The sequence below is a fragment of the Triticum aestivum genome, chromosome 5B, assembly GCF_018294505.1.
Source record: "Triticum aestivum cultivar Chinese Spring chromosome 5B, IWGSC CS RefSeq v2.1, whole genome shotgun sequence".
Classification (NCBI taxonomy): Eukaryota; Viridiplantae; Streptophyta; class Magnoliopsida; order Poales; family Poaceae; genus Triticum; species Triticum aestivum.
In genome coordinates, this window is record NC_057807.1 from 632,070,420 (window position 1) to 632,086,142 (window position 15,723).

The 15,723-nt window shown below is 42.5% G+C and overlaps 1 long non-coding RNA gene across 1 annotated transcript; it reads left to right on the top strand.

Annotated features, from left to right (window-relative positions):
- The first annotated feature begins 4,721 nt into the window (after nt 1-4,721).
- On the top strand, nt 4,722-5,686 carry LOC123117265 (uncharacterized). The gene is made up of 3 exons (XR_006457331.1): nt 4,722-4,750; nt 4,839-4,890; nt 5,488-5,686. It is a non-coding gene; the product is annotated as an uncharacterized lncRNA (long non-coding RNA).
- The last annotated feature ends 10,037 nt before the right edge of the window (nt 5,687-15,723 follow it).

Consider the following 15,723-nt stretch of genomic DNA (forward strand, 5'->3'; position numbering starts at 1 on the left):
AGTGGACTATCATGCTCGTGTCCGCCGTCGTAGTTGCGTGCCATGTGGCCTATTGGACCATCCAAGTTCCTATCCCTTATCGTATCTCTTCCGCAGCCTCTCTCCCGTACGCAACTGCTCAATCTTATCTAATCTAGTGGGGCGACTTCTTCATCCTCACGTTTTTCTCTCCCAATAGGACCGCTACTGTAGATGACCACCGACACAGGCTAGCAGCAGATGACCGCCAGCACCATCTGACACCAAATCTCTCCTCGGTCATGGTCCAGCATGGCCACCACCATCTCAAGCTCCTGCGGCAATGCCCGCCTCATCCATGCCCGCCACCACCTCAAGCTCCTGCGGCAACGCCCGCCTCGGCCATGGCCGCCACCACCTTCTGTTGTTGGCAGCATTTCCTTCATGTCACGGTCTCTATTTGCAAAAAAGAAAAGTTTTGCGGCATGAACTCAGTTGCAAAAATTTATGCAACATGTCCCCTATTGCAAAAGTCTTCCTTAGTTTTTCCTACACCTACTACTCTATTGTTTTAGGGGAAAATGGTCGGCTTTTTCTGTTAATTTTCCAAAAATTGGCGAAATAAAAATATGTGCACAGATTACTATTTCTCATGAATTCAGAAAAATATTCAGAAATTTTAAAAATATTTTGTAAATTCAGCAAATGTTCACGAATTTCATAAAATGTTCATGAATTAAAAAATGGGCATGGTTTTCAAAAACAAATCTCGGTTTTTAGGAAAGTTAGTAAATTCAAAATTTGTTCACAAATTTGAAAATATGTTCATGAATTCCAAAAATGCAAATTTAAGAAATTTTCATGAATTTAAAAATGTACGCACATTTGAAAAAGGCTTGTAAATTTGAAAATGTTCACAAATTTGACAAATATTCATGATTTAAGAAATGTTCGTGATTTTAAAAAATATTCATGAGTTGAAAAACGAAAAATAAAAACAGACTGAAAAAGAGAAGGAAAACACAGAACAAAAATAGGAACTTTATTTAGGCAAAGAAAAATAAAAACTATAAACGCCAAAATAGGATTTACCATGAATACTCCCATCGCGTCCGTCTCTGAGTGCTCTGTAGATCAGGCTTCAATCGGGCTTAGCCCAACTTCGGATGGCGATTGTTTTTGGTAAAATGAATGCGGTGGATTCTAAAAAAGGTAAAATGAATGTGTGTTTTCACTCAATTATCTACCTGGCTGCTTTTATCACGATATACATGTTTATTTTGGCTTTTGCGGCCAGCCGACACATACATGGCACCCTTAAACATGGACGTACACTAGAATAGTGTGTTCCCTAGAAAAGGGGGATTATTCGGTATAACTAGCAAACATGCCCGTGCGTTGCAACCGGAGCGAAAAATCACCTCTTAGACACACTCTTGAGACATCAGTAAATCTCTTGAAATCGTGAACGATGTCACATGAAAAACAAAATGATAAGTGATGTTGCACAAAAACATAAAGACGTGATGAATTTTGAAGTGTATTCAAGGTGTTTCCAATCTAGACAATATAAATATCTATGTAGTTGCAAGTATCTCTTTATGCATTTGTTGTCGTTCCTCCTCGGTGGTGCCCAACAAATATTTGCATTACGATGAAAATCATTTGCAAAAGAGCATTGTTTTTGCCTCGTTGATATATGTGTTTTTTTGTAATCCAAGTCAAGTATTAATTTGGTCGCAAACATGTTAGACAACTCCATCGAAAACAATTAATTTGTAAGGGCATGCATACCAAATGTTCAAGGTTGCATATCAACATCGATTATCTCAAGAAAAAATTGTGGAAACAATTTAAAACAATATGAAAATTAAAGTCAAGCCATTGGTTTACCTAAAGCTTGTATCAGCAACATTGTACATTTTTTCTACATCAGAAACAATTTTATATAGACGCTAACCTATTTATTTTTTATGTCTACTTCTTTTATACACATTCTACTTTTTTGTATACATCAGGAACATTTTTTACATACACGTTTAACAACATGATACATGATAATATTTTTGAAAACTTATAATTTTCATGTCTACTTTGTTCCATACACATTGTATATGTTTTTGTATACATTTATATATATATATATATATATATATATATATATATATATATATATATATAGACACACACACACACACATCAGAAACATTTTTTCTATGCACATTCAATTTTTTTTCAATGCATGATTAACTTTTACTAAAGAATGAAAAATATATTATTATTTTTCTATACACACTGTACTTGTTTGTATATAATGGAAACATTTTTTCTATACAAGCTTGACATTTGTTTAATGCATGATTAACATTCTTTCAAAGTCCGCATATATGTGATTTTTATAATTAAAATATTTATTGTATTTCAAAATAAAGCCAAAAGAAGAAAATACAAAGCGAATGTAAAAGAAATGAAAAAAGTAAGAAAATATAAGTGTTGTAGGCTGCGTTGGGCTGGCCCAATCAGGCATCCTATCTAATAGAGAAAAGGGGAGCAAAGAGTGGAGATTCTGGGGTCAAACCTGGGTCTCCTAAGTGGAGATTCTGCATGATCAGCTAGTTGGTCTGATCATGCAGTTGTGATTTCCTTGTGGGTTGGCACCTTATTGTATAAAAAGGAACGACCGACTTAAAGAAAAAAACCAAATCGTTTTTCCCACTTACCGGTAGCATAGGCGGGTAATTCATGCGAATTCCAGGGGCAAATTGCGCGACGGACGACCAGAAATCCAATTTTCTTTATTATTAGGTAAAGATTCGCTAGAATTTTGTTTCGGAAGGATCTTTATTTAGAAAATGGACACAATGAAAGAGAAAGGGACTCCTCTATGAATCCGATGTTGATTTTTTTACCATGACAAATAGAATGTTTTTTAGGGCAAATTATGTTCCTTGAGGATAGCAAGTTCAGCTCTTTTTTTAACACAGTACATATTTACGAAGTCATCGTAGGCGCCTCATCATCGATGGAAACGTTTCTCCCACTGAAAGTGCATCGCCGAATAACGCGAGCACCAGGACTTGAACCTTGTTGGGCTGGGGATACCACTGTCCCTCTAACCATCCAACCACAGGTTGGTTCGTAAATAGCAAGTTTAGTTGCGAGCATGGCAAGTCTGTCTCAGTTTATTTTTTGCCAAAAAATTGCCGTGCTTGCAAACTAAATTTATCATTATCATGTAATATGAATTATCATGAAAAACGTCAGATTATCCGGAAAAAAAGGGTTTTGACGTTTATGAAGAAAAAGTGCGGCCCTGCGCTGATGCATGAACCAGGAACGGTTTCCCTTTCACTAGCTAGCACTACATTTTTCTTGAGAAGGTTCCTCGGCTGGAAAGGCATGCACGTGCTCGTGTGATAGAATATTCGAGAAAGAACGCGTGGTTCAATGAATTTTACCAGAGTAAGCAGGGAGGTCGAATCTAGAAGAAAAATTATAATATATACCCGGGCGAGGCCCAAACACAATGTCTTTTTGATTGGTTCCATGTCAAAAGTTGGCATATGCCAATATTTGGCAAATACCAAATGTTGGCTAGTGATTGGTTGGTTGCCAATTTTTCTTGTCAACCTCACGAAGTGTTGCCAACATTCGGCAACTTTTGGTTTTGCCAAATATTGGCAATGTCAACTGTTGGCAACAAACCAATTATGCTCTAGATCCGTTCACTTGGAAAAATGGTGTCAAATCCAGAGGAAAAAATATATATACCTGGGCGAGGCCCAAACACAGTGTCTTTTTGTTTGCGTGTTTGGACGGTAGTTTGATGCAATATACTGTACATGTACACATATGTGGCGTCACCGCAGCCAGCTGCGCCACTCACAGCTTTCATTCGCAACGAGCAACGCCACGCTCCAAACCAAACCAGCGAGGCGAGACAGCCGCACATGGTCCAGGACACGTCGCTGACAAACGGCCCTCGTCGGAATCAACGGGACTTGCCGGCCTGACGATCGAGCAACCCACGGTCGGGAATGGCTTTCGGTCAGTCCATTCCTGTGAGCCGTTGGAAAAATTTTGGGTCAACCCCCCGATCTTCCGGCGGCCTAACCGCCCACCGCCGCCGATCGAGGACGGCGGTGCTAATGCGCCAGCCTCGTCGTCTCCCTTCCTGCAACCGCCGCTCGCCGTCCTGTTGCCATCCTCTTCCCCTCCGGCCATTTCTCTAACTCCGGCGATAATCCTTTTTTTTCGACGAACTGCATCCCCACGCCCAACACTCTAAGATATACCATGGGGCATCCTGCCACCCCTAGGCCTCGTTTGGTTCCGCGGGATCCCGGGGGGATCCCCGTTATTTCCCTGGGTGGGAGAACCATGGGATGAGTTGGCCCGGGGGAGTGGACGGCGCCATTTGGTGACACGCGGAGGGGAAAGACCCCTGGCCTTTCCGGGGCCCATCCCGGGGATAGATCGCCCGGTGTCGATAGGTCAGGGAGAAAACCAACCCTCGACTCAGCTCGCTCTCTCGCGACCGACAAGCGCCGTCGACCAAGATCCTCCTCCGCATCCGAGCTTTTCCGCCGGCGACCGAAGTGACGTCCCTCGACCTCCTCCGCCCGGTGCTCAGCATCCACGCTCCGCTCCTCCAGTGTCAGCGGCGGCGATGGGCCGCGGCCGTCATCCTCCTCCTTCCCCGTATCACCCTCCGCCTCGAAGCTACTGACCCATCTGGCAATGGCAACAGCGGCGGCGGCGGCGGCAGCGGCAGACACCTACTTCGACCAAGGTTACCCCCTCCTCTTCCACATCATATTTTGTTCTCCAATCCATGCACTCACTGTCCATGAACTGATGCTTGAACTTGTTGGTTCCAGATCCAAGAACATGAGCACCGGCCATCTTAAAGCCCACCATCAACAATCTCGAGTGAGCACAAACCGCCTCCTTTTAATTGGTAGTAGATCTGTATACTACTTCTGCTTCAGAATCAGGCTTTATCTCTTTTTTTCTAGCTGCTATTTATTTAGTTTAAGCCATGCATTGTTTCTGATGGATTACTAAAAAATCCTCCTCCCTTGTTTGTGCTCTGAGGCTTGGTCCTACTGCGAGTATTCTAGCATTTGGATATGGGGCGTAATTTAACTTGGACTACAACTGATTGATGTAGATTGGTGCATTGAAGGGGATCAGTTTGTAGTAATGGGTATCATCAATGTTTCCTTGTGCCAATTGGTTTCAGAAATTAAATCTGAAGTATGGGCATCAGTATACGGACGAAGGGTTCTTGGCCTGAGTCAAGTTTGTACAAAAAAACAGGATGCGTGTGCAGCAGCTCCATCCAAGACACATATGTGCCATCCAGGGGAAATACCTTCATACCATGTTCGGTTTAAATCCCTGTCAATTGATATTTGATAGTACACTAGAAATTCCTCATCCAATTCCTATGCTATTCTAATGTTACTTTATGTTAAGACCAGATGTGAATAATCTGTTAAGTGATTCTTGTTTTGGTATATGCAGGTGGACGGTGTTTGGTTTGTTCTTTCAACTCTTGATTCCTGAGCTACTACTGGATCTTGCATCTGTGTTTAGCTAGTAGAGTATAAAATGCAAATGCTTATGACCCGGACTATGAATGATTGTTTTAATGTTGCTCATCTATTGCAATGATTGTCTAAGCTCAAAATAGTAATCATTACTGTCTCTTGCTTTAGTATATACATATGGAATTTGTTGCAGTGACATTATAGTTTAAACTCAAAATATACATGATATACATAATTTAATTTCTGTTGGCAAATATGGAATGACTGTCCAGATTAAAATATGCTCGATAATGGTTTGTGGTTTGTCTGAATCTGATAAGTGACAATATGTCATTCTTCATGTTGTGAGATAGTATTATCTTTGCAAAGAAACGAACTGCTTCTAGACTATGTTATCCCGTTTGGTGGAGTGAAGGGTTTTTCCTTAACTACAGTTAGCACAAGTGAACCTTCATGATTTAATCTTCCAAGGCTCGTTTTCTAGCCCATGTGTTTTTTAAGGCTGTTGCAGCCAATGTTATTGCTGCACGTATTACACATACTTTTTTTCTTTGTCTTTATTTTTGTACAATATATACCTTTTACTTCTGCAATGAAGAAAAACTACCTTGCCTATAGTCTGAAAATGTCTGCCCAATAATGCTTTATTTGTTAACTTACATCAATCTATTCGCAGTTCCTTTCTGAAAAGGACAAGCGAGCTAGTAGGTGGATCGGTGATAGGATAAACCAATTGCATTTTTCTATGCTCGATAAACAGTTGTATGTGTGCCTTTCTTTCCATCCAGTAGAGAAGGGGTCAGATAGCATAAACCATGGTCATGTACTGTTCTCAAATGAAACATAGAATCAATGTATTGATCGAGTACTACTCAGAATGGTGAGCCTTTTCACTAGTCTTGCCATTTCTTGCTGATCTATTTATGCTTGAAAATAGCAATGAAACCGAGTTGTAGTATTGAATGATTTACTAAACTGTTGTATTCTGAAACAGTTGCTGACTTCCAAAAAAATACTTATAATTCAGTCGGCGTCGAGCTGCGGTTCTCAGCTGACGTGGAGTAGAGGAAGACGAGATATCCTGAACATTCCCTTACAACTTGCATCTTCAGAAGTGTGGTTGTCCTGGACATGGATTTTGATAATTTAGCACTTTTGGTACTGGGGTAAAGGTCCAGGAGAAGCCCGCAACTATCGTGTTTCTAGTAGCTGAAATCTATTTGTTCTTATTGGTGTTGGCCTCATTGTTCTGAAACTTGGAACATGTGGAATAATGATGTTCTTATTTGTAATGATAACATGAGAGGAGGAAGATCGGGTTTCTGGTTCTGTATTAACTTCCTAAGCAATGCACCTCTAGATAATTTTCTCAAAAGTGTGTCGAGATGATATTCTCAATATATTATATTTAATCAGTTTGCAAGTTCATTGATTTCCTCTGATTATATTCAAATCCTAGAATTATTTGTAATGTCCTGGACATTCCTATGCATTTTGCAGAATTATTTTGTGGTTTTTGTTTAGACTTTTTTGGGAATTACATGTGGAATTGGCATGTTTTCTAATGTTTATTAGTATTAAAAATATATCTGCTATGTGATTCAGACGCTAGAACGATTCATTTTTCCCCATCCACCTGTTACCAAATGGCAAAGGAAATATTCCCGATGTATGTTGCGTCAACGTTCCAGATTTCTCAGGCTCAAGGAGGGAGACTGCAACTCTCGGTTTTTTCACTTGAAGGCCACTGCTAGAAGAAGGAAAAATTTCATTACTTCTATCTTAGTTCAAGACACCGAATATACTGACCAGCAAAACAAAGAGGAGCATATCTGGCAACATTTTAATGATCTTCTTGGCACTTATCAACCCAGGAACTATTCTTTAAACCTCGAAGCTCTTGACCTCCCTACCTGTGATCTAGCTTCCCTTGACCTTGCATTTTCGGAGGAGGAAATCAAAAAGGCTATTTTTGATATGCACCCAGAGAAGGCCCCTGGTCCTGATGGTTACACTGGCCTCTTCTTTCGCACCTGTTGGGATACTGTCAAATATGACTTGATTGCTGCTTTGAGACACTTCCAAGGGCTGAACACGCAAAACTTATTTCTGCTTAATAGTGCTGTTATTGCGTTGCTTCCAAAGCACCAGGGTGCTGTTAGGCCTCAAGATTTTAGGCCCATTAGCCTAATCCACTTCTTCGCAAAATTAATTGCCAAGATGATGGCTGCCAGACTACAACCATGGATGAACAAGCTAACCTCCCCATGTCAGAATGCATTCATTAAAGGGCGAAGCATACATGATAATTTTGTCTATGTTCAGGCAATGGCTAAGACCCTAAGACAGAAAAAAATCCCCTCTGTTATGCTTAAGTTGGATATAACCAAAGCCTTTGATTCAGTTTCATGGGAGTTTCTGCTTAAGCTACTGCAAGGTCTGGGTTTTGGGCCGAAGTGGAGAGGATGGATATCGGCCCTCTTTTTCTCTGCTTCCACAAGAATATTAGTCAACTCCAAATGCACTCAACAAATCCTCCATCGTAAGGGCCTCAGGCAAGGAGATCCCCTCTCCCCGCTGCTCTTTGTGCTTGTGGTGGACTGCCTTGGAAGGTTGATGGACAAAGCACAAAGGAACAACATCCTATCCCCTCTGGGTAACCAACTTGTTAAACACCGTGCATCTATTTACGCAGACGATGTCATCATTTTCCTCAAGCCTGAGATGCATGATTTTGGGGTTGTAACTGAAGTGTTGAAGCTTTTTGGTGAAGCAACCGGTCTCATCACTAACCTGGCTAAAAGCAAGATCCTTCCTATTCGGTGTGACGGCCTTGACCTTACTCCCCTGCAGCTGGCTCTTGGATGCCAGTTGGCTAGCTTCCCCTGCACTTACCTTGGGATGCCTCTATCTGATAGGCGGTTGAAGCTCATTGACTTCCAAGACCTGCTTCACAAGTTAATTAAGAAGATTGCGGGTTGGAAGGCTAGGTGGATCTCCTCCACTGGAAGAATGGTACTCGTGAGGTTTGTACTTTCGGCAATGCCAATTTTCATGCTTCTGGCTGTTCATCAACCGAAATGGGTCATCAAGCAAATCGATAAGCTACGTCGTGCTTTTTTATGGTCTGGCTCTGATGCTGTCTGCGGTGGCAAGTGCCTTGTCCGCTGGACCCAGGTGTGCTCACCCATCTCTGTAGGCTGGCTTGGCATCCATGACCTTCAAGCTCAGGGGCGGGCGCTTAAAGTACGCTGGCTTTGGCAAAGCATCACAGATCCGGATAAACCATGGCAAGGTCTGCAGCTCCCTATTGACAAGCACGTTAAGGCTCTTTTCATTGCTTGTACCTCCATCAAAATTGGTAGTGGTATTAAGATATCCTTTTGGCACGATCACTGGCTCAACGGTGAGATTCCAGCTGTTTCGTTTCCTAACCTTTTCAAGCATAGCAAAAACAGAAGAATATCGTTGGCTGAAGGACTCACCAATAGAAAATGGGTCACTCTTCTCAAGCGCAACCCGGGCACCGAGGTGTTGCGCGAATACATTGACTTCTGGCACAGATCCAGTGTGGTCACTTTCTCCAACCTGGAGGATGAGTTCATTTGGAAATGGTCAGCGGATGGAAGATATAATGCTAAGTCAGCTTACCTATGTCAATTCTGGGGCAGGATTGATTCTCCTCTTCCTGAGATCATTTGGCATATCAAGGTTCCACCAAGAATAAGATTCTTCAGTTGGCTCTTTGTACAGGGCAAATGTTTGACTGCGGACAACCTTGCGAAGCGAGGTTGGCCTCACAACCCGATCTGTCAATTATGCCACTTAGGGTGGGAGGATGGTCTGCACCTTGTATCTAGCTGCCCCTTCACGGCTGGTATTTGGGGCTATTGCCTGGCGATATATAATTTTCCATTCAACCTCTTACCTATTGCTCATACTGGCTCTATATTGGACTGGTGGTTAAAGGCTCTGGATCGTACAGGCAGGAAAAAGGACCTATCATCACTTATAATGACGGTGTCCTGGCAGGTTTGGAAAGAAAGAAACAGCCGCATATTCAACAACAAGGCAAACCACTTCCTGAAGGTCGCTGAGAACATTATCAATGAGCTGAATTCTTGGAGAATCGCTGGATTCAAAGGAGCACAATGGACAGGCGCGAGATAATTTCTTTCTTTCTTTCTTTCTTTTTCTAGTGTACATTTGTATAGCTTTTCCTTCCCCTTTCTGGCCTTCAGCCGTCCTGAACCTTGACCTGTATTTCTTGGGGTGTCTCATCCTATCTTAATGAATGAAATCAGCACAATGCTGTTTTTCGTCAAAATATTCCCGTGGTGGTAGGGGGGGTCCCACGTACCAGGGAAATCCCCCCGTTGGGGTTTTGCTGCCCTGGGAATGCTGACGCTGCAACCAAACGAGGCCCTAAGGTAGAGAATGGTGTAGCTTCTCCGACGAGCGGTAGCTGCTTCTTCCTTCCCGACGGCTATCTCCTTTCTATGAAAGTTGACCGACTCAAACTCATTTAAGGCGACTTACGTTTAGCGATTGGGCCCACAGTCACTTGCCACCCCTGTCAATCGATCACACCTTCTGTCACCAAGACAAAGCCATGCCACGTACCGTGCATCAGTCCAGCAAGACGAGCTGAGACGATCAACTGATCGATTATTGTAATCCAAAAATTATTCGCTTGCCAAAGGAAGTAAATTTACTTCTTGTATTTACTTTGTTTATAGTATAAGAGCATCTCCAATAGCTTCTGTATATTTGGATGTCTATATATCCATATAGACAATGGTCTAAAAAGATTCCCTCATATAGACATCCAGTTTTGCAACAGAACGTCTATATACAGAACGTCTATATTCTCTCTCTAATATTTTAGTATTATTTTGTAACTACCAATTCAACTACCATTTTAACAGTAATTCAACAATTTACTTATTACTACAATGTTAACGGCTACTTTTCAAACGGCTATATTTTCAACAGACACTTTTCGAACAGCTCTATTTTCAACGGCTCTATTCCAACAGCTCTATTCCAACGGCTATATTCCAGGCCTATATATACCACCCCTTCTCACCTCTCTCAAATCATTCCATCTTGTGCTTGTCTCATCTCTCTTCAGAGTCCGTCTGTCTCCTCTCCTACAACACAATGAGTGAAACAGTGTTTGTTTTGGATATGCTCATGAATTCGTCGTCGTCGTCTTCATCGAACGACGACGAATGAATTCTTGCAGCATTTGCGGAGCGCGATGAGGAAGAGGAGGCAAATGCTCGACGTCATGGCGGTTCCACGCTGGGACGGCAGTATTTGTATTGCGGAAGAGATGCGGGATTTGTTCTACTGTGGGACGACTACTTGAAAGAAAATCCCACCTTTCCCGAAAGTTATTTTCGTCGAAGGTTAGTATTACTACAATATTCTGTATCTGCCTATTTTTCATCTCCCTATCTCATATGCGTTTATTCGCACAGGTATAGAATGTCTCGTAATTTATTTAATCGCATAGCTGAAGCTGTTGGTGAACGTAGCAGAAATTCAAAAAATTTCCTACGCAACACCAAGATCTATCTATGGAGAGACCAGCAACGAGTAGAAGGAGGAGTGCATCTACATACCCTTGTAGATCGCAAGGCGGAAGCGTTCAAGTGAACGGGGTTGATGGAGTCGTACTCGTCGTGATTCAGATCACCGATGACCAAGTGCCGAACGGACGGCACCTCCGCGTTCAACACACGTACAGCCCGGTGACGTCTCCCACGCCTTGATCCAGCAAGGAGAGAGGGAGAGGTTGAGGAAGACTCCATCCAACAGCAGCACAACGGCGTGGTGGTGATGGAGGAGCGTGGCAATCCTGCAGGGCTTCGCCGAGCACCTACGGGAGAGGAGATGTGTCACGGGAGGGAGAGGGAGGCAACCAAAGGCCTTAGGTATGATTGCTCCTCCTTTTCCCCACTATATATAGGGCCAAGGGAGAGGGGGAGGGCGCAGCCTTGCCCCTTCCTCCAAGGAAGGGTGCGGCTAAGGGTGGGGAGGAGTCCATCCTCCCCAAGGCACCTCGGAGGTGCCTTCCCCCTTTAGGACTCTTCCCTCTCCAAGTTTCCTTGCGCATGGGCCTCTTGGGGCTGGTGCCCTTGGCCCATGTAGGCCAAGGCGCACCCCCTACAGCCCATGTGGCCCCCCGGGGCAGGTGGCCCCACCCGGTGGGCCCCCGGGACCCTTCCGGTGGTCCCGGTACAATACCGATGACCCCGAAACTTGTCCCGATGGCCGAAACAGGACTTCCTATATATAAATCTTTACCTCCGGACCATTCCGGAACTCCTCGTGACGTCCGGGATCTCATCCGGGACTCCGAACAACATTCGGTAACCACATACAAGCTTCCTTTATAACCCTAGCGTCATCGAACCTTAAGTGTGTAGACCCTACGGGTTCGGGAGACATGCAGACATGACCGAGACGTTCTCCGATCAATAACCAACAGCGGGATCTGGATACCCATGATGGCTCCCACATGTTCCACGATGATCTCATCGGATGAATCACGATGTCAAGGACTCAATCGATCCCGTATACAATTCCCTTTGTCTAGCGGTATTTTACTTGCCCGAGATTCGATCGTCGGTATACCGATACCTTGTTAAATCTCGTTACCGGCAAGTCTCTTTACTCGTTCCGTAACACATCATCCCGTGATCAACTCCTTGGTCACATTTGCGCAAATGATGATGTCCTACCGAGTGGGCCCAGAGATACCTCTCCGTTTTCACGGAGTGACAAATCCCAGTCTCGATCCGCATAAAACAATAGATACTTTCGGAGATACCTTACGTTGTGACGTTTGATACACCCAAAGCACTCCTACGGTATCCAGGAGTTACACGATCTCATGGTCAAAGGAAGAGATACTTGACATTGGCAAAGCTCTAGCAAACGAACTACACGATCTTTGTGCTAGTCTTAGGATTGGGTCTTGTCCATCACATCATTCTCCTAATGATGTGATCCCGTTATCAACGACATCCAATGTCCATAGCCAGGAAACCATGACTATCTGTTGATCACAACGAGCTAGTCAACTAGAGGCTCACTAGGGACATATTGTGGTCTATGTATTCACACGTGTATTACGATTTCCGGATAATACAGTTATAGCATGAATAAAAGACAATTATCATGAACAAGGAAATATAATAATAACACTTTTATCATTGCCTCTAGGGCATATTTCCAACAGTCTCCCACTTGCACTAGAGTCAATAATCTAGTTCACATCGCCATGTGATTAACACTCACAGGTCACATCGCCATGTGACTAATACCCAAAGAGTTTACTAGAGTCAATTATCTAGTTCACATTTACCATGTGATTAACACTCGATGAGTTCTGGGTTTGATCATGTTATGCTTGTGAGAGAGGTTATAGTCAACGGGTCTAAACCTTTCAGATCCGTGTGTGCTTTACAAATCTCTATGTCATCTCCTAGATGCAGCTACCACGTTCTATTTGGAGCTATTCCAAATAACTGTTCTACTTGGAGCTATTCTAAATTGTTGCTCCATTATATGTATCCGGTATCTCTACTCAGAGCTATCCGGATAGGTGTTAAGCTTGCATCGACGTAACCCTTTACGACGAACTCTTTTACCACCTCCATAATTGAGAAAATTCCTTAGTCCACTAGTTACTAAGGATAACTTTGACCGCTGTCCTGTGATCCATTCTTGGATCACTCTTGTACCCCTTGACTGACTCATGGCAAGGCACACTTCAGGTGCGGTACACAGCATAGCATACTGTAGAGCCTACATCTTATGCATAGGGGACGACCTTAGTCCTTTCTCTCTATTCTGCCATGGTCGAGCTTTAAGTCTTAACTTCATACCTTACAACTCAGGCAAGAACTCCTTCTTTGACTGATCCATCTTGAACACCTTCAAGATCACGTCAAGGCATGTGCTCATTTGAAAGTACTATTAAGCGTTTTGATCTATCCTTATAGATCTTGATGCTCAATGTTCAAGTAGCTTAATCCAGGTTTTCCATTGAAAACACTTTCCAAATAACCCTATATGCTTTCCAGAAATTCTACGTCATTTCCGATCATTAATATGTCAACAACATATACTCATCAGAAATTCTATAGTGCTCCCACTCACTTCTTTGGAAATACAAGTTTCTCATAAACTTTGTACAAACCCAAAATCTTTGATCATCATCAAAGCATACATTCCAACTCCGAGATGCTTACTCTAGTCCTTAAAAGGATCGCTGGAGCTAGCATACCTTTTAGCATCCTTAGGATCGACAAAACTTTTCTGATTGTATTGCATACAACCTTTCCTTACGAAAACTAGTAAGGAAACTTGTCTTGACATCCATCTGCCAGATTTCATAAATGCAGCTAATGCTAACATGATTCCGACGGACTTTAAGCATCGCTACGGATGAGAAAAACTCATCGTAGTCAACTCCTTGAACTTGTGAAAAACTTTTCGCCACAAGTCGAGCTTCATGGATGGTGACATTACCATCCACGTCCGTCTTCTTCTTAAAAGATCCATTTATCTCAATGGATTGCCGATCATCGGGCAAGTCCATCAAAGTCCATGCTTTGTTCTGATATATGGATACTATCTCGGATTTCATGGCTTCTAACCATTTGTCGGAATTCGGGCCCACCATCGCTTCTCCATAGCTCGTAGGTTCATTGTTGCCTAGCAACATGACCTTCAAGACAGGATCACCTTACCACTCCGAAGTAGTATGTGTCCTTGTCGTCCTACGAGGTTCGGTAGTGACTTGATCCGAAGCTTCATGATCACTATCATAAGCTTCCACTTCAATTGGTGTAGGTGCCACAGGAACAACTTTCTGTGCCCTGCCACACACTAGTTGAAGAGACGGTTCAATAACCTCATCAAGTTTCCACCATCCTCCCACTCAATTCTTTCAAGAGAAACTTTTCCTCGAGAAAGGACCCGATTCTAGAAACAATCCATATTGCTTTCGGATCTGAATTAGGAGGTATACCCAACTATTTTGGGTTTCCTATGAAGATGCATTTTATCCGCTTTGGGTTCGAGCTTATCAACCTGAAACTTTTTCATATAAGCGTCGCAGCCCCAAACTTTTAAGAAACGACAACTTAGGTTTCTCTAAACCATAATTCATACGGTGTCATCTCATCGGAATTACGTGGTGCCCTATTTAAAGTGAATGTGGTTGTCTCTAATGCCTAACCCATGAACGATAGTGGTAATTCGATAAGAGACATCATGGTACGCACCATATCCAATAGGGTGCAACTATGATGTTCGGACACACCATCACATTATGGCGTTCCAGGCGGTATTAATTGCGAAACAATTTCCACAATGTCTTAATTGTGTGCCAAAACTCGTAACTCAGATATTCATCTCTATGATCATATCATAGACATTTTATCCTCTTGTCACAATGATCTTCTACTTCACTCTGAAATTACTTGAACCATTCAATAATTCAGACTTGTGTTTCATCAAGTAAATATTCTCAACATCTACTCGAATCATCTGTGAAGTAAGATCATAATGATATTCACTGCATGCCTCAGCACTCATTGGTTTGGACACATCAAAATGTGTTACTTCCAACAAGTTGCTATCTTGTTCCATCTTACTGAAACCGAGGCTTTTCAGTCATCTTGCCCATGTGGTATGATTTGCATATCTCAAGTGATTCAAAATCAAGTGAGTCCAAACGATCCATTTGCATGGAGTTTCTTCATGCATATATACCAATAGATATGGTTCGCATGTCTCAAACTTTTCAAAAACGAGTGAGTCCAAAGATCCATCAACATGGAGCTTCTTCATGCGTTTTATACCAATATGACTTACACAGCAGTGCCACAAGTAAGTGGTACTATCATTACTATCTTATATCTTTTGGCATGAAAATGTGTATCACTACGATCGAGATTCAATAAACCATTCATTTTAGGTGTAAGACCATTGAAGGTATTATTCAAATAAACAGAGTAACCATTATTCTCCTTAAATGAATAACCGTATTTCGATAGACGTAATCCAATCATGTCTATGCTCAACGCAAACACCAAATAACAATTATTTAGGTTTAACACCAATCTCTTTGGTAGAGGGAGCGTGCGATGCTTGATCATATCAAGCTTGGAAAAACTTCCAACACATA